At 38.6% G+C, this 18,872-nt stretch overlaps 1 protein-coding gene across 4 annotated transcripts in view; it reads left to right on the forward strand.

Moving 5' to 3' along the window:
• The window catches only part of PTPRN2 (protein tyrosine phosphatase receptor type N2), a 608,667-nt gene that overhangs the window by 419,078 nt on the left and 170,717 nt on the right, over positions 1-18,872 (forward strand). The gene's annotated exons all lie outside the window — the stretch shown is intronic.

The raw sequence follows: 18,872 nt of genomic DNA on the forward strand, positions 1-18,872 counted from the left end.
CTGCATAATTTGGTAGCACATTCTGGCAGTAGAACCCCTCACTTCTCCAAAACTCCCCCCACAAAGCTGAAAGGAACCAACTTTTGAATTGATCTTTGCTTTTTTCAGCAATGTTCCTGTTGAGGTATTGGCACAGGGTGCCCAGGGAGGTGGTGGAGTCACCATACTTGGAAGGGTTCAAGAAACACGGAGATGTGGCAACTTGGTTAGTGGGTATGGTGAAGTTGGATTGGTGGTTGGATTTGTTGATCTTAATGGTCTTTTCTAACCTTAATAATTCTACGAATATACATGTATTGTGATACATCAAATAATGATAATTCATAACACGTCAATGCAAACTCAGCTTACCTTATGCTTTGTCTCCATAGTAAAGTAGTTTTATAATCACATCAATACTTTATTTAAAATAGAATAAACCATTTCAGGATCCTGTAGATCAGTTTTATAGGGTCTCATGTTTGTTTTAACTTGCATGCAGGCAAATTCAGCTGAATTAAGAAATGTGTAAAACAAGGTAAGGGGACTCAACCCACAGATTTCATTAGCTAAATTTCCTCCACCTAAGTCTGCAATAGGCCACACATGTCCAGCTTTGCTTTGCAGACCATGTCTTTTAAAGCAGGGCCTGTAACTTCTGGGCACTGGTCCCACAGTCCCCAAAAATCCTGTGCAGATTTATTGCTGTGAGCACCAAACCTCTGTCTGTCACCTTAGTGAGTCATTTTCCTTCATTTACGGTGTTGATAACCATCTATAGCTGCTTCGGTGTATGCTGTCTGTTTATCTACCTGTTGAGGATATGTGTATAAGTTGTAAGATTTCTGATATGATACAAAATATTTTAACAGCAATTAAGGCATAAGCTGACATTGAATGTTAACTGAAACAACTCTATTGTAAAGTCTTCAGTCTGCCAGCAGCGGAAATCTGACATTTATCCAGGCTTTGTGCTGTTTGAAGCTACTGGCCATTAGAGATGAATGGCTGTGCTGCCCTGCTCAGCCTGTCCACTTCCCAGAGGTGTTTCAAGAGCATGAAGGCATTTCTTTTCCTCTTTTTATTTGTTTGTTTGTACAGAGCCCAGTGAGTTATGTGGCTTTCCTTGGGAAATAAAAAGACTTGCAAACATAACGTTTATTCCTCCCTGACATTTCAGATCTATGTGTTGGTGGTTAAACATTTAGTTACATGGCTATTTTTCTAATGAACTGCCTTGCTTAAAAATGAACAATAAAATGCCAGCCTGCCTTAACTGCTGTATTATGGTCAAACTCCCTGGTGAAATATGTGTAACTCTTGCTGACTTCAGAGGGAGCAGCATATATCTGAGGGTAAAATTTGCCTCTTACAGATTGATTTTCAGATGTTTGCTGCTATGTGCCAGATATTCAAAGGCACTTAGCTCCCAGCAACTCTTGTAATGAAGCCTCTGGCTGGATTTTCACAGTCTTTTTGTGAATCTCACATACAATGTGTAAATAAAAATGGGCCTGAGTCCTTATGTTCACTGGGAAGTAATTTATTCTCAGGGGGAGTCCCAATGTGTATCTTGATCCTATTGAGATGATTAAGTACTTATTAACATGAGTAAGAGTTGCAGATTAGAGCATTTTGTTGACAGTTTATAAAATCATGTCACAATTTATATTAAAGTCAACAGGAAGAGATAGGAGGAGCAGGAAGCATTCATTATAGATGCAGACTGTACTGGGGTCACCAGTAGCCAGTGTTGGTCGAATGTGAGGTGTGATTTTTAAATTGCATCTTTGGCTTTGTGGGTACCACTTCACACTTGCAATGAATTGTGCCCGCAGTTTTGAACTAACAAGGTATTTCTCTTTCCCTCAGCTTTTTATCATGGGCAGTAAATCTCACCTGCCAAATTAGAAAGCAATTTAAGAATGAATTTAAAAGAGAATATTGGCAGAGTGCTTTATTTTATTGCTAAAATTGACTTTCTCTTTGGGCTACACCACTCTCAGCCTGCTATCTGCATTTTCATTCTCCAGATTTACTGTCGTGGTAGTGCACCTCTCGATGCTTGATACTGTTTTCCAGCTGCTTTTTGGTTGCATGGTTTCTGACATATTTCAGTAGCGGTTTCAAGGAGTGAGAAAGCTTGTGGCTAGGAAAGAATAGCATGGCAGCAGAGCATAGTATAGTATAACATAACACAGTGTAGCATAGAATAGAGTATTTGATCTAGCAGCTGGCAGCCCTTCCTGTGGCAGGGGAGTTAGAACTTGATGACCCTTGAGGTCCCTTCCAACTCAAACCATTCTATGATTTCTATGATACAGTAGAGTAGAGTAGAATAGAATAATTTGCCAGGAAGGGATCCACAAAGATCATCAAGTCCAACTGCCTAACCAAAAGATAAAATGCATTATTAGGGGCATTATCCAGACACCTCTTAAACACAGTCATGAGGCAACATCTGTCTCTCTAGGAAGCATGTTTCAATGTTTGATCACCCTCATAGTAAAGAAAGTTTTCCTAATAGGAAAGTGGGATTGTGATTCCCTGCAATAAGTCCTGGTGATGTTTTTGGAGATCTGGACTCTGGCAGTCTGCTTCAGATTTAGCTTAACAGCAGTATTCAGGCTCTGAGGTGTGAGGTGCAGTTTGAAAAAGTTTCTATGTTTACTGTATGAATTTAGCTGTTTTATAAAATAGACTTTTTAAATTGAAGGCATCCATCTATCAGACTTACTTATTGAGTAGCAAGGTCTTTTTGACATTGTTGCTTTGTAAATTAATTTGTCTGGAAAATGGTTTTAAACTAAAAGATGGGAGATTTAGATTAGATATTAGGAGTAATATTTTTAGTCAGAAGCATGGGATCAGGCTGCTCACAGAATCTGTGGATATCCCATTCCTGTATGTGTTTGGTGCCAGGTTGGATGGGGCCCTGGGCAGCCTGATGTGGTGAGTATCAACCCTGCCCACAGTATGGGGTGGGAACTGGATGATGTTTAAGGTTCCTTCCAACTGAAGACATTCTATGATTCTATGGCAAACATTTATTGTATTTCTTGGTGATAAGAAACCAGCAAACATGGAATGCTAATTCTTTTTGGGTTTAGTCATCATCTATTTATCAAATAAGGTGCCATTCAAACATTGGTTGATGGAGCCATGCAGATTTGTGAGCCAGACAGACTTATGCTGGATGCATTTACAGAAGAGAGAGTTGTTTCCACACTTCAAGTCATTCATACATTTTCATGAAAGTCTCCCTGATAATCTAAGAAATACCATATGGTTGCTTATCTTAAACTAGAAGTAATGTAATCACAGCTTGCTGAACAGGAGATCTCAGAGCTCAAAAGGTTTGAATTTATCAAATTTATCTTAATTTATCATTTAAGAATGTGTGTTTATGCACATGTACTTATAAAAGGCTGCATTAGATCCCATGACTCAAAGCTAAATACCTTGAATTGAGAGGGCATCTTACAACTGTGTATCTTTTTATCATATCATATATATATACATGTTGTAAAGAAACATAAACATACAACTCCCATGTCACACAATCATAGACAGTGTTATATTAGTCCCATGTGAGTGTAGCTCAGTTTGTACTATACATGAAGGCTAGGGCTTTTGAAAATCAAAAGCATATCATGTGGTTGTTAGGAGACTTAGATTAGCCCATTCTAGACATATGGTCAGGGAGAAAGATGCACAAATCTGGGCAGCAGCTGAGGATATTATTTCAGAGTTTAAGTGTAACAAAAGAGGCCACAATGAAACCTTAGAGACCCAACTTCAAAACAAAATTAATAATAGCCAAGAGGGTAAAAGCTTTAGTGAAATTCAGAATCTAGTTCTAAATAGGATCTCCACTTCAAGAATGAATAATAGATGGAGTCCAACTGTTCTGTGGTTGAGCACAAATTAGTGATTCATTGATTGTAATCAAATGCAGCTGCTTGTAATCAAAGCATAGGTTTTGATAGGTCATTATCAAATGATATGCTAATTTTCTATGTATATAAAGAGCAGAGATGGAGCTTGTCAAAAAAAAAGTTTTGATAATACAAAACAGTTTTGTAAGAAGTTTACCTTTGTACTTCCTTTCTTATCTCTCCTTTACTTTTTTTTTTTAACAGTCAGTATTTTCTGGTCCTATAATTGGTTTGATTTTTGTGGGGGATAATTGGAAATGTCACCAGCATTTGGGTTTGTTCAGTATGGCACATTTATGTAGTTGAAGGAAGGGAAGAAGAGATCTTAGCTCATTTTCTTAGTGTTGGCATTGTTCGCTCAGAATGAATGCTGTTATAGGTGGACATAAATTTGTGAGTCTGAATTTTGTGGAGTGCTTATGCAAGTTTTTTAAATTCACCTGTTTGAAGTTTAGAGGCTTAAGTAAAATGACAGTAGTTAGTCTGTAATAGTTAATGAATGAAAACTACAGCTATTCAGAAACTAAAAATGAGATGACTTTCTAAGTGCTTAAATTTACATGCGCATCTGGAAGTACCTGGTTGGTAGATCTTGAAATTACCTGAGCCAAAGCTCTATGCAAAAATTGTTCCTCTGCTGGTGTCAAAGATCTCATATATAATCACAGTAACATATTTAGCGTTCAAAACTTTCCTGATATATCTTTTCCTCTGGGAGAAAGAGGTATTATTTTGCCCGTTAATTGCTAGGAAGCAATTGTTAGTGTCATCCCTTGATAGGAGGTATTTGATTATCTCCTCACTTATTCTGAAGCAGCCCTGGTAAGCCAGAAGGTCATTCTCAAGCTTGAACTTCGGCTGTGCTACTTAAACAGAGATAGTGAAAAAAAGAACTGGATAGTTGTGATCCCTTAGTCTGACTTCATGACAGAGAAACCAGTTCAGTGGAAATTAGGTCAAGTTTAATGGATTTTTAAAGGGCATATATCTCTCTCTTTTTACCATAATTTTCATTTGGTGTTGTTCCTGAGTTTGCAGTCTGTAGTTCCTCTTCATTCCCTACCTGCATTTTGGTGATCAAGAGAATTTTTCCATATCAAAATAGCCACAAGTCCCACTTTTCCTAGCCTCCAGCCTTGCATGTTAGTTGTGGAAACACTGATCTGTTGACATATTAAGTTGGTCTTGTACTTTGGTGATTTATTTATTTATTTATTTTGTAACTGGTTTAGTTCTGACTTTGAGGATGCTTGTATAGAAGCATTTCTGATATCAAAGAATGTCCACAATGTGATGGGCACTGCAAAGAAGAAATCAGAGCACTCTTGCACTGACATGTAGCTCTGATATGGGCATGTTTGAACTCTGAGAATAAGCTTGTGGAATAAATGATAGAAATGCTTTAGAGGGAAGTTCTGTTTTTCCAATTGAAGGGTTTTGCATCCAGGCTGTTGAAAGACCTGTCCTGAAGTCCCAAAGGGAATCAGCTGCTCAGGCATTGATACGGGTATGTGATGATACAAGCATCCCCCATGACTTAGAATCTGTTCCAGTCCCTCCATGGTCAAGTATGATCTGAGCTCATCTTCAGTATTTTCCTACCATATAAACATTCCTCTATCTCTAGAAATAATCTCAGTACTGTCACATGTATTTCTAGTTCATTTTCACCTCTGAAAATATCACAGGTCTTGCAACCATTGTCATCAGTATCAATCTATAAAGCAAACACATTTCAAATTATAACATGGTTTCTGAATGGAAAGCCAGAGGAGAAGAGAGTATTCTTTTCTCGCTAATCATGGATATTGCAATTAGGATAGAAAACACAGACAAAAGTAGCAAAAGTTCTTGCTCTGGGTTTGGTTGGTTTTGCAGTGGTAGGTTTTTTTTTGGTTTGTTTTTTTTTTTCCCCTTGTAAGGAATTAAAGATAGTCTTCTTCAATGAGGCAATTTAAGATTACTATCTTACCATATTGAAGATAATTAATATATTAATTATTTCATCAGTTTAATTAAAGTAATCCCCATATGGCTCAGAGTATTTATAAATGCAGATGGACAGACGATAGCAATGCAGAAAAATGAGTGCAGTCTCAAAGAGCTAATTGTCTTTGCTGTTTGTAGACCATGCTCATCAGAAATGCGGCATACCCTATAAGCCTGTTAATTGTTTCCATTGTTTGCTTCTAAAATATTTCTAGCACAGCTGTTGTGTGACTTTTTGATTTTTGGCCAGTGTGACAAGGAACACTGTTAGGTTATATTACAGTATTTTATTTCCAATGTGAACCAGTAAATACACTAAACTTTTTTTTTTCTTTTTTTTTTTCTTTTTTTTTTTTTTCCATGAGAGCTTTCTAAGGTAGAATAAAGTTTTATGTATTTATGGTGTTTTCTCGCTCAGTTCCACACCAGATATTTCTCAGTTTTGGCTATCTTACAGCAAGGAATGGGTCTGGTTCTCTGGCTCTGTGAAAGCTGATGGTCTAGTTACTTCCATCATGTGCACGAAAAGTTAATATGGAGAAAACAGAACCATAATTCAGTCAAAACTTAAAGTTATTCAGTCCAAACTGAAATTTTGTGATTCCAGGGGACAGACAAGGCATAGCTAAGGGATGGACAAAGTAGGCAGAGAAACCAAAGGACTTCTATTTCCTCTAGCAGTGGCTTCACCTATATAAGACATAAAAATACATACTCCAGTAAAGAAAAAAGAAAAAACTTAAATTCAGCTTAAATAAATTGGATATTTCTTTACTACAAAGGTTTTCTCTGAGGGGGAAAAAAGAGAGAAAGAGAAATGATACCATCTCCTTTTTCTAGTCACAGTTTTAAGCGATTATAATTGCTTGAGTGAAGGTGAGCAGCAAGCCAGGACAAGCCATGCGTTTTGGCTTCCCGTTCTGCTGACTGATGTGTTGTTATTTGAAGTGCTGTGTACCTCATTATGTGCAGTTAATAAAGTAGCATTGTGGGCAGAGCTGCAGTGCCCCCAGATCTGTGGAGCAGGTTGAAAAGTGGACCAGCAGTTAAAGATTGTAAGGCAGAGAAAACAGTCTGTAAAAATTGATAGTGGATAACAATGCCAGCATTGGACACTCTGTGTTGCCCCATTTTCTGCTCTAAACCATGTCCAAAACAGCCTATTTTCTTTCTTTTTTTTTTTTATTTCTTTACATACTCACACTGGCACGTTGACACATTTCTTCATTTATTTGTGAAATCATATTCAGAAATTCTCGCTGGGACTGTAAGACTAAAATGTCATTTTCATTTTCTAGGGGAAAATGTCTTTGTAACAAATAAAGTTGAAATTTGTACCTAGCTTCACAGAAGGAGTAAAATATTGCCTATCAGATTGGAATTTGATAAAACCTTTGCAGAAATGCTGTGTTCTAGAAATGCACTAATTGTTGGAGAGGCTGTGGTGGGACAGAGAAATGGAGAAATTTTTAATAGTTTTCACATAAAACATCAAACAAATAAATTTCACATAACAGCGGTAGCAGAACATTCAAAGCTTTGTACATCTTCAAGAAGAAATGACTGAAAAGTAGAAGTTCACAGGACCCCATGTCCCCTGCTGCAGCAGCCATGCCAGTCTCAGACAATTAGCGGTACATTGCGGTGGGCTGCTGGAAGAGCTTCATTTTCTTTCCTTCGTTACTTCAGTCAGCTTTCCTATTTGTGTATGATATGCTTTGACATCTGCATGCACTATGATGCAGAAGGGCCTGAGGATGTCCTGCAGCAGATCTCAGAAGTACCCAAGGCCTAATGCCCTCAGCCTCATGATTGAGGTCCCCACACGCCTCAGCGGCCCTCACTGTGGTGTCTGATGTCCTCTGCCAGAAGAAAGCAGGATACTGGTGAGTGTGGAGGATGAGCTGGAGGTTTGCCTCTGTCTTAATGCAGTCCCTTTTTCCCTGCTACACATACTGGCATGGTCAGTGAGCAGTAAGTAGTCCATATGTTTCCTGATTAACAAACCACCAACATGTGCCTAAAACACACGTGCTATGAAAAGTTCAAGTCTTTGAAACTTGACTGAGTTTGTAGATCTCATTTTAGGGATCTAGGTTGACAATTTTGAAGACAGCTGGATCCAGAAATGTGAGCAAAAGTGTTACTGGAAGAGAAGCTTTTGTGGAAGTAGTACTTATGGTTAAAAGCTCTTGGCTGTGATTTTATTTCCAGTAAGGTGAGCTTGATCTATTGTCTTTACTTATTTGTCCTACAGGCCTCCTTTATATAGCCAAAGTGGTTAAGGCATAAGCAACCAGTTAAACAGAACTAAATTAAAGTTGTTTACAAAAAAAAAAAGTCATGATATGCATTTGATTATTCAGCTTTGGAAGAACAAATATTTAGGGCAGCATTCAAACTTCCATTGTTTTTATGACCAGTATGTTTGCTGCCATGAACTTAATCATGGCAAAATATGAGGTGAGACTAAATGGTTTGACACATAACAAGTAATAATGATAAAAGAATTGACACTCTACGCAGTGCAGAGGCTGTTACATTTTTAAACGTAAAATTAATTTCAGGATTGATTTAAGCCTTCTCCCTTTCTTCTGGCAGCGGAATTAGCGTATTACTGTGGACCTTCTGCCTCTCTTTGTCTTGCGTGCGGCATCTGCAGTGAGTTAGGTAGTGCTTAAAAACGCATTTAGATTTGAGCTTCACAGTAACCTTTGTGAATACTTTTCCCCCTTGAAACTTCACAATGAATTTGATAGTGGAGATGGAGGAGGAGAGGAAGGAGGGGTTGCATTAGCGCTTCAGAGGATTCTGAAGGGCTCTGTTTATCCAGAGCCCAGGTAAATTGCTGGAGATTTAGTACACAGCTCATGCCATTTGGCTGAACGTGACCTTGAGAGGACACCCAACTCTGGTGTGAGAGGGGTAATTTTGTTTCATGCACTAGTCAATCTTGTGGCTGTTTCTCCAAAAGCAAGCTAGCGCGCTGATGGAAATGTGTGACAGTGCTTTGAGACAGCCCACAAAATTGTAAGGGCTGATTATTAATTAAAGCTGTAGTGCTACTGTGCAAAATAATGTCTGCTGGTTTTTGGGAGGGGGGCTATGTTTGCTGGGCTAGCACAGTTCAGATCTTGCACAAATGGCTATTCACCTGCAGAAGCAATCATCCTCACATAGCAGCCCGTGCTTTTTTGCACATCTTCTTCTGAGAGGTGCTGATGAATATCCACTTGCTGGAGGGCTGTTAGAACAGATCTGAGTTTGACGAGTTCGTCAGCTCTTGGGTATTCCTGTAGTTTTAACTAAATCAGACTTGTAGGGCACTCCTAATTGCTTCACCAGCTTCAATACGCAGACACAAATGGAAGCACTCTGCTCTAATTCCTACTCTGAATATCAACAAGTTGTGAAAGGTTTGTGTAGGAGAAGGCTGGCAGTGTCAGGACCAGGCAGATCACAGGAGATCAGCCTGAGGCTGCGGAGCACAGCTACAAGGGATATTCCCCCATTATCAGTTTTGGAGTGTTAATGCACTTTTTCATTTCTTGCATTGCAACTAAAAATAATAAGAGAAAGAACAGCAGTAAATAATGCAGTTTTTAAAGTGATGAAATACAATGCATCTGAATCTGCTACTCTTGTCAGGGAAAACTCAGATTAGCCAAAATCTGCTAATGTTTACTCATATTAGAGTAATCTCAAGATTTCAGTATTTTTTCTTAACCAAATAAATTTATTTGTACTTCAGTTGGACTGTTACAGGTCTACGTGGAGAATGAATATCTTACCATCTCAATGATTTTTAAATGTCTCTTACAACCTTAACCATCCTATAGTTATATGAATGACACAGTGATAGAATTCTTAGCATTCCAGATGAAAATAGATCCATTAATTACTATTTTTCCCCCACATTGCACTTTATCTGAGTGCCTCTACACAGGGCTTTGCTTGTATTATATCCCTTTGACTTAGTTATATAAAATAAATTGAAATAAATGATTGTCCCTCTCTATTCTGCCCTTTTGAGGCCCCATCTGGAGTACTGCATCCAGGTCTGGAGCCCCCAGTATAAGAAAGACAGGGAGCTGTTGGAGAGGGTCCAGAGGAGAGCCACAAAGATGATCAGAGTACTGGAGCACCTCCCCTATGAAGACAGGCTGTGGGAGCAGGGCTTATTCAGCCTGGAGAAGGCTGCATGTTGACCTAATTGCAGCTTTTCAGTACCTAAAGGGAGCCTATAAATAGGAGGGGAGTCAACTATTTGAGAGGGTAGATAACAGCAGGACAAGGGGAAATGGTTTTAAGTTGAAGGAAGGAAGGTTTAGGTTGGATGTCAGGGGGAAGTTCATTACTATGAGAGTGGTGAAGTGCTAGAAAAGGCTGCCCAGAGAGTTTGTGGATGTTCTGTCCCTGGAGGTGTTTAAGGCCAGGTTGGATGGGGCCCCGGGCAACCTGATCTAGTATTAAATGTGGAAGTTGGTGTCCCTGCCTGTGGTGGAGGGGTTGGAGATTCATGATCCTTGAGGTCCCTTCCAACCTGGGTCATTCTGTCATTCTGTGTGATAATAATCACTGTGACTGTAGTTCCCTAGGTTACCACAATGGAGCAAACCAAAAGCATGCTCAGCTCTGCTATGGCAGTCATTCCTGTGAAGGCTGACTGCACAGACAGTGCAGGTTCCATTCTCACACTTCCTCACTGATGATCCGGGCAAAATGTAAATAGTTTTTACAATAAGGGGTAGTGAAGCACTGACACGGGTTGCCCAGAGAGATGGTGGATGATCCCCATCCATGGAGACATTCAAGGTCAGACTGGACAGAGCTCTGAGCACCTGATGGAGCTGTAGGTGTCCCTGTTCATTGCAGGGGGGTTTGACCAGATGGCTTGCAAGGGTCCCTTCCAACACAATTTTATGGTTCTATGAAAGCAGAGGGAATTGAAAAACAGTAGCAATTCAAAAAAGGAATATAATTTCAAAAAAGGAATAGCATTTCAAAAATAAATGAGGGATGGCTCTTTTAACTAGCAAACTGTATGGTTTTAAATATCCAATAAACCTCTTATCAGGCAGAACCCCTGCACTCAGGCTTGTATATTCACTCCACAGTGTGTAGCTCAGTTGGTGTAAAGGCAGAGATGAAATATGAGGAATGGAAAACATGCAAATAAAATTCCTGCAAGTCCTTCAGACACTGCCTATGCAGCCTGTAATTTTTAGGGCAAAGGTTTGATTTCTGATGCTTCCAGTGAAGTTTGAAACTGAAACAAACCCTGGCTCCTGTGGAGAAGAAAATGTGTCTGGGGAAGTTTATCCTTTTTAATCAATGCACCTAAGAAAAAGTGTTAGATCTAAAATGTATAGGTTTTGTCAGAACAGGCTTCTGTAAAAATTCAATCCAGAGAATGTTTCCGTGTCTTTTTAATAAGATTTACATGGGAAAATAAGTTTTTATAGGATTTTATCTCAGTCCTTGGAAACTAGACAGAACAGTAAAGGAACCTGATAACCAAAATTTAGGTTGATTAAGGAGAAAATATGATAGATTAGCTTTTCAGCTGAAGATAAATGAAATGCAGAAGCTCAATACAGACCAAAATATTTATTTAAGAATTATTATTTTAAAATATTTCACTGTTAAGTAGTGTACTTACCTTTTTCTTGGGAACAATTTCTACCCTAGTTCCTATGATAGTTTATTAGCAGATCATAGTGTATAAAAAAGAAAAAAGCAATCAGTAATTCCATAATTCCAACCAGAGCACCTGCCATCAAGTTCTTCTTCTTTTATTGATTTGTTTTGTTGAAATAAACATCACAAAGGCTTTTTTTTTTTTTTTTTTTTTTCCAGTTGATGACATGTTTTGAAGAAGGGAATATTTCAAGGAAATATGTTGTAATATGTACTGGAAGTATCTCAACCATACGTACACATATGTTTGTTTGTCGGTGTATATACACACACATACAGATAGTGTTCTGGAAAGAGAGCATCTCATTAATGCTCTGAAACCCAAGAGAGATGAACACATGCCTGTACTACACATTTATCCATAAGGACAGAACTGATAGTACAGCACCAACCTCTGCAAAGAGCAGGATGCAGATCAGGGCTTGGAAAGAAAGGCAAACTTTTCCATCAGATGCACTATATGTCCACTATGGCTTTCTCTCACTATACAGTGCATTGATTCAGATATCAGATACATTGATACAGATATCATCTGTAAAAGTCTGGAAAAAGAATGACATCACAGAGAAGCGTACAAAATAATCCTGCCTGTGGTTGAATATTTGGTTGTATGGGAAACTGGTAATCACAGCCTGAACCTCTGATTAATCAGCTGAGGCAAGTGTTGGGTCAGCTGTGGGAGCACAGGTGAGAGTAATTTAGCTGTGCTCCCGTAAGGGGTGGAGCTCGACTCTACCTCCTCTAGACCTCATTTAAGGGCTGACCACCACTAAGGCAGCATCTCTTGGGATTGCTCTCTGGTGGAGATTGCCTCAGCATTTCCCAGTGCAGGTATCCATCTCTGTGAGTTTTTTCCCTATAAATAACCTTTTGAATATCTGTTATCATCTTTGTGTTGTTCCACCTTACACTAGTCCAAGTCTTTGAGTTTCCTTGAGTTTATGGCATGTGAGGTTAGAAATTTTGTTAGCAGTTTCATTGCTTGATGCCTAAAGGTAGGTGATTGCAATTTGGATTTCAGTCTCAAATATCCTCTGAAAATCAAGTAACCTGCTATGTGCTTAACTGTGAACTAAGCCCAATTTCTGTTACTTATACTTGAACCTATTGGCTACCGTACTTTAAAAGACTGTCTAAACATTAATAGACATATGCAAACAAAAATCTTGGTCTGCAGAGGTTTTGTGTTCTTTCTCCTTTTAATAGGTGTTCAAACATCACATATAACCTTTTGTCCATCTCTTTCTTCTCAGGGCTATATTTATAAATGGTTTCACCTTTAATATGGCCCTGCTTCCCTATTTTAGAGAACAGAAATCACTTATCAGCTTGGTAGCAGATCCTTATTTTTCTGCCTCCCACAATCCATCAGGAGAGGGTTAAGAAAAGGCCCAGTTATCTCATAGCAGTCAAATTCTTTGTACATCATTGAGTTTTACACTGAACATCTCTGTGTGCTGTCAGCTGCAGAGAAAGAAGATTACACTGTCTGTCTGCTACATGAATGCCCTGTAAATGCTGCTTCAGTGCAAAAGCCAGATTTCTAATCAGCAATGAAATAAACAGTAACTGCTAGTTATTTTAGCATTTGAATAGTCAGATTTGGTTGCTTTAATGTACAACAGCAATTTACTTAATCTATTAACAGACATCTAATAGGGCAACAGCCAAACTGGTAATATATTACCACTGAAGTGGTGATACAAACCCCACAAATGAGACAGGTTATGACAGTGTTTAGCAAGAGCTGTTCTACACACTGGTTGCTCATCAGCATTTGCAGGGCAAACAGTGCCTCTGGAATCTATAGCTGGTCTATAACTCATCCTCAGTTTGGCAAGGGGTAAGGACAGCAGGAATGGGGATATGCAGAATTCTTTATGGCTTTTAATGTTATTTTTTTCCAAGACATCTGTAAACAGCATCTTTTTGGGCACCAATAAATACAGTTAGAAGAAAAGCTTTTGCCTGATTTGATAAAATACAACTGCATAAGGGGAAAAGTGAAGACATAATTTGGTTTTGAGCTTTTAAAACATCAAGTTGCATCGCAGCAGACGGGCACATTCTGCAGGTCAGCTGTGTATGAAAATAGCTATGTGGGGTGCAATCAATAACTGATCTGGAGTGTATCTGGTCTCCTAAAGGATGTATGTGTACAAGTCAACGTAAGGTTATAATTAATTCTGAGGAAGGAAAGATCTGAATTGGGGCAGTGTCGGTTTTGTGAAACCCTTGTATCTTTTGAGAAATGACAGTGATCTTTATGAAGTAATGCAATACTTTGAAAATCAGAATGAATGTTCAGATCACTCATTCTACTGCTAGTGAGAATCATGACAGTATAGCCTGCATGGGGCTTTGTTTTCACAGTTGTGTACAGAAACAACTGAACTTCCTAATTAGAGCACAGCCCACATCCCAGGCTTTTAAGAACTTCTCTTTAATTCTGATGTTCGTCATGTTTCCCTGCAGACACAGTACTGACCAGTAGCTGAAACTGTAATGCTGGCAGTGGGAGCTTTTACAATTAATGGCACTTTTAATGTCCATAGCACAATAGCCTTGCTGCTAGAGATTTACTGCTGCAGATTTTCACCTCCACAAGCCCCTTTCCTGTGGCATTTGTAAATATTACTCTTTAAAACTTAGTGTGGATCTTTATTAAAGTGCTACAAAGAGACTGTTCCAAACTTTGCAGAGAAAAATATCAGTTTCTGTGTAAAATGATTTTTATTATTTTTTTTTTTTAGTTGACAGAGCTAACGTACGCAGCCATCACCACAGTTTCAAGTCCCAGTTTAATACAATGAAAATTCTGTGTGTCAGCAGCCATCTTTTGACACTGTTTTGTTATTCCCGCATCTTCCTTCAAAGCTTCCTTTTTCATTTCAATGTGGGGAGTCTTCAATATCTTTGTTTACTCCATTTCCCATACAACACTGGAAACAGAAGAGGCTTATAAACAGGAGTGCTGAAATGCTTAATGACCGGGCATGTCCAAGCCATGGCCTGCAGGCTGCATCTGGCATGGCCCAGTGCAGCTCGCACTGCAGCCACCCCTTGACCCATGCCATCATGGCAGAATTGGCTCTGCCCAGCCCCAGCATGCACCCATCACTCAGCACCAACCCACTGGTGCACTATAATCCTTATCTGGGCTGAACCAGGGCACGGGAAGGGCACAGTGCAGTGCCAGCTCAAGTCATGGTAAATAAGTTTATGGATTTTGATACACTGGCTAAACACAGTCTTGTGGACATAGAAAAAATATGCAGCTGTTCTTTCCATTTTCATAAAGGAGTTTGGGACCAGGTTTCAAGACTGCCGAAAACAGCATCTGTTTTCGGTTCATTTGTGACACTGCGTGGTGGTTCTGTCCTTGGTACAAGCAATTGTATTGTCTGTTCTCCCAGGTATCTAGCAGCAGCACAAGACATAATGTCTCTAAGTTGTGTCAGGGGAGGTTCAGGTTGGTTATTAGGAAAAACTTCTCCTCTAAAAGAGTGCTGGGGCACTGGCACGTGTTGCCCATGGAGGTGGTGGAGTTACTGTGCCTCAAGGTGTTCAAGCATTTTGGAAATACGATGCTGAGGGATGTGGTTTGTGGGCATGGTGTGGGATGTGTTGATGGTTGGACTTCATGATCTTTTCAAGCCTTAATGATTGTATGATTCTGTGATTGTGTCTTTAGGTCAAATGACTAGGAAATGTTTCTTAGTTACCGTGGTTTACTCTCTGAAGATACACAGTCATAAAGTTGCATAAGTGCTAGGAATGCTGAAGAAACTGATATTTTCCTTACGTAGCAGATTTCTCCTATTGACAATTTTAATTCCACGTGTGGTTTAAGAATTGTGTTTCTTCACATCTTGGGCGTAGTATTTTATTCCAGACTTGCTTGTAAGGAAAAAAATGCGAAGCGCTTTGAACTCTTAACCAGGACATTTTGTGAAAGAAAATGGGGAAAAAAAATATTTCATTCTTGAATTCTGGCATCCTTTTCTTTCTGAGCTTTGAATTACTGTTTCTTTTTTTTATTTTTTTTTTATTTTTTCTTTTAATGGAAGTGTTGTGAGGGAAAAATAAGGAATCCTTTCTTGTATGTGACATAAAAGAAATAATAAGTAAAACTGAAAATAGCTGGAAGAAATAACAACTCTTTTGGTCCTGGCTTTCTCTTGCTTTGGCTTTACAGCAATGTGACTTTCTAGCTGGGCATGGTCAATGGCAGTCACATTAATATCAGCTTCTCTTAAATGTATTAAATGGAAAATACTCATTGCCACAACTAGTATAGAATTAAGCTATTCATTTTCATCTAGATCTAATTGCAAGAGATTCAGGTTAGGCACAGACATATGTTGACTGGATCCTAAAATGGGCACAGTTTTCATGTGAAAATAATCCATAATTTAGAGTACTTTACAATTACCTCATATTTTCAGGGTAATAAAAAACATATGTTTTAACCAACATGGAAGCTCTTATCATGCAGTCAACTGCATGCTTCAGACTGGGAGTCAGCTGCAGATCTGGAGCTTAGTTCTGTGTTTACGAATCAGTAAGTATCCCATCTCCCATAGCAGCAAATAGGAACAGTGGTGCCTCTGCTTTGGTTTGTTCAGTGACAGATAAGCAAGTCATTCCAATTTTAAACGAATAAAAACTTGAACTGTTGTCAAAAGATCTGTTAAAAGTACAATAGCAAGTCTAAAAATCAAAATACATCATTTATTCCCTCTGGAATGGCTTCAGGATGCTCAAAGGCTTCATTTCAATCCCAAGGTAAATGTGAGCAACTTTGAATAGCTGTGAACCACCTTTTGAAGTTATTAATAAAATAAAAAAAGTCTTTCTATGCTGTATCTTCAAATCTTATTAATCAATAAAGCCATAAAGTGGCAAGTCAGTCATATCCTCCCGCTAGGGTAAATGATGGTTTAGACTCTCTAAAAATTGCTTCCTTTTTTCCTCTCTTCTCCATCATAACATTTTGTTTTGTTACTGGCTGCAAATGTGCTTTTCTGGATGCACTTTTTCACCCACAGATTCCATTGCACAGTGGGTGGAGAGCTGGGGATTTGTGTTATGTTTTCATGCAGAGCTGTGCATTAAGAACTGCTGCTGCTGTTATACTGTGAGTGGAACATCTAACCAAACCAGATCAGAAAGACAGCCATTAATCTAAATGAAACTAAGTAAAGCTATATGAATACTTTTTATTCAGAAAGTGAGAAGGCAGTGAAAGAAAAAATAATGCTATTCTCTTAATAAGAGCAAAAAGTTAAAATTGATGATGATTCCCCTTTGTATATTTGGTTGCAGTTCCATTTATGATAAACTGAAGTCTAATCCTTTAATGAGGAAACAAGAGGCATCAATGGTGCCCCTTGTTATTAGTTCATCTTTTCATTATGAGGAATTCTGACCTGTATAATGAAATCAGACTATGTGTGAAAGATGAAGCAGTGCTATACTGAAATGCTTTGTTAAGGTCAGCTGTGGATTTTGGAGCTGTGGGAGAGAAATAGACAACATATTTTTGAATAGATCAAGCAAAATATTCCTGCTGATGAAATGAAATTCAGGAAGGGTAGAAAAGGAATAGGGAAAAGAGAATTGTGTGGCACAAACACCCAAAAAGAGCAAAAGGAGCTGGAAAATAATGTACAGCCTCTAACACAGAGCTTGGTTCCAGACACTAAATCTCCTTTTTTGTTGTTTGGGGTTTTTTGCTTGCACATGGAATTACCGTATTCATTATGGGCCTGGGTTGTGCTCCTAGTGTTAGAGTTGGAAATATTTCCATTCTGTAGCAGTAGTTCACCTTTTAGTACTTCCAACGATTTACGCTTATTTATTGGTAGATTGCTCTTCAATTGATTTTTATTACTCAGAGATTAAAAAAAACTCACGCTGATGCTCAAGGAGTGAAATTATAAAACAATATTGACTGTGCATTTCAATGTTTAAATAATGGATGGCACTTATGTGGTGAAAAGTAGATATTCTGAAAACATGGCGTTTAATCAAATGCCATCAGAGTTACTGGTATGGATTTAATACGTTTGAAGCACAGTTTTTATTGTAACTTTCTTCTTTCTTTTCCAAAATTTAATTTTCACAGAAGGGAAACACAACATCAGATTTTGCTGTTATTGAACGTAGCTGAAAGTGATAAAGCTGGTAAAGAAGTGTATGTTTCTAAAAAAACTATTTCAGCACAGAAATGGTTCAGATCCAAGCATTATCACTAATTACCTCGCTCGCTGTAGCAAACACTCACCCTCTGTGAAACTGATGTTTCAGCTACACAAAATAACAGTCAAAACCCTCTCATAATAAAGACTGCTTTATAAATCATTCCAAAAGCACAGCATAATCAAAAGTGGGACTGAAACTCAAGGCCTGGGAACTTGCAGCCTACGGGCTGTTAGGAACAAGGCCTCTGAACCATACACACATCTGGGACTTCAGGAAAAATCAATCCTTATTTTGCTCTTTAAGAAGAAAAAACAAAAAAGACTATAGTCCTCGTTGCTGCTGGGGCTTGGGAGGGCTTTGCTTCCTCTCACCCTCTGCTTACATCTGTTCCCACTTTGACAAGGCCCATAGGATCATCGCTCTGCTCCCCGGTGCTGCTGCTCACAGGTTAATGTCAGCGTCTGCAAACTTAGTGGGAGCCTCCACACGCTCCACATAAAACTGGCAAATTTCTTCTGTTTTCCACGTGATTCTTACAAGGGGGCATAAATTCTCTCATATCTGAGGTGATAAAGCATCAATGATTGCATTTTTTTTTAGTTTTTGCTTGTATTGATGTCTCAATTTATGAGATTTTTTCAACAGGCTTTTAGAAATGTTTGCCTTGTGCTCTAACGTACTTACTTTTTTCAATGCATTAATACTTTATTACCTCTTGTAGAACTTGGTAAGAGCGAACAAGGTGAATTTATATTTGGTTTTGTTAAACAGATGCTGACTTTCTGTGAGGAGCTGGTGTTTTTCTACATGATTTGGATGTTAGTTCAAGTTTGTGAAGGATTGCGAGATCTTTTAGGTGACAGGAAATACATACAAATAAGTTTTATCGTGCATATTAGCAAAATAGATCCTAAAAATGGTTTCACACAGTCCTACACAATTTCATGTGTTAACATGAGGAACTTGTAAATTGTCAGCTCTAAGACAATAATTTGCTGTGCTGCCTCTTGAGGAGAGCTATGTATCACTGAGATGCTTGGTTTTGCTCTATAAATACAA

This window comes from Coturnix japonica, chromosome 2 (genome assembly GCF_054131305.1).
Source record: "Coturnix japonica strain WE chromosome 2, WE-NBRP24, whole genome shotgun sequence".
In the NCBI taxonomy this organism is placed as follows: domain Eukaryota; kingdom Metazoa; phylum Chordata; class Aves; order Galliformes; family Phasianidae; genus Coturnix; species Coturnix japonica.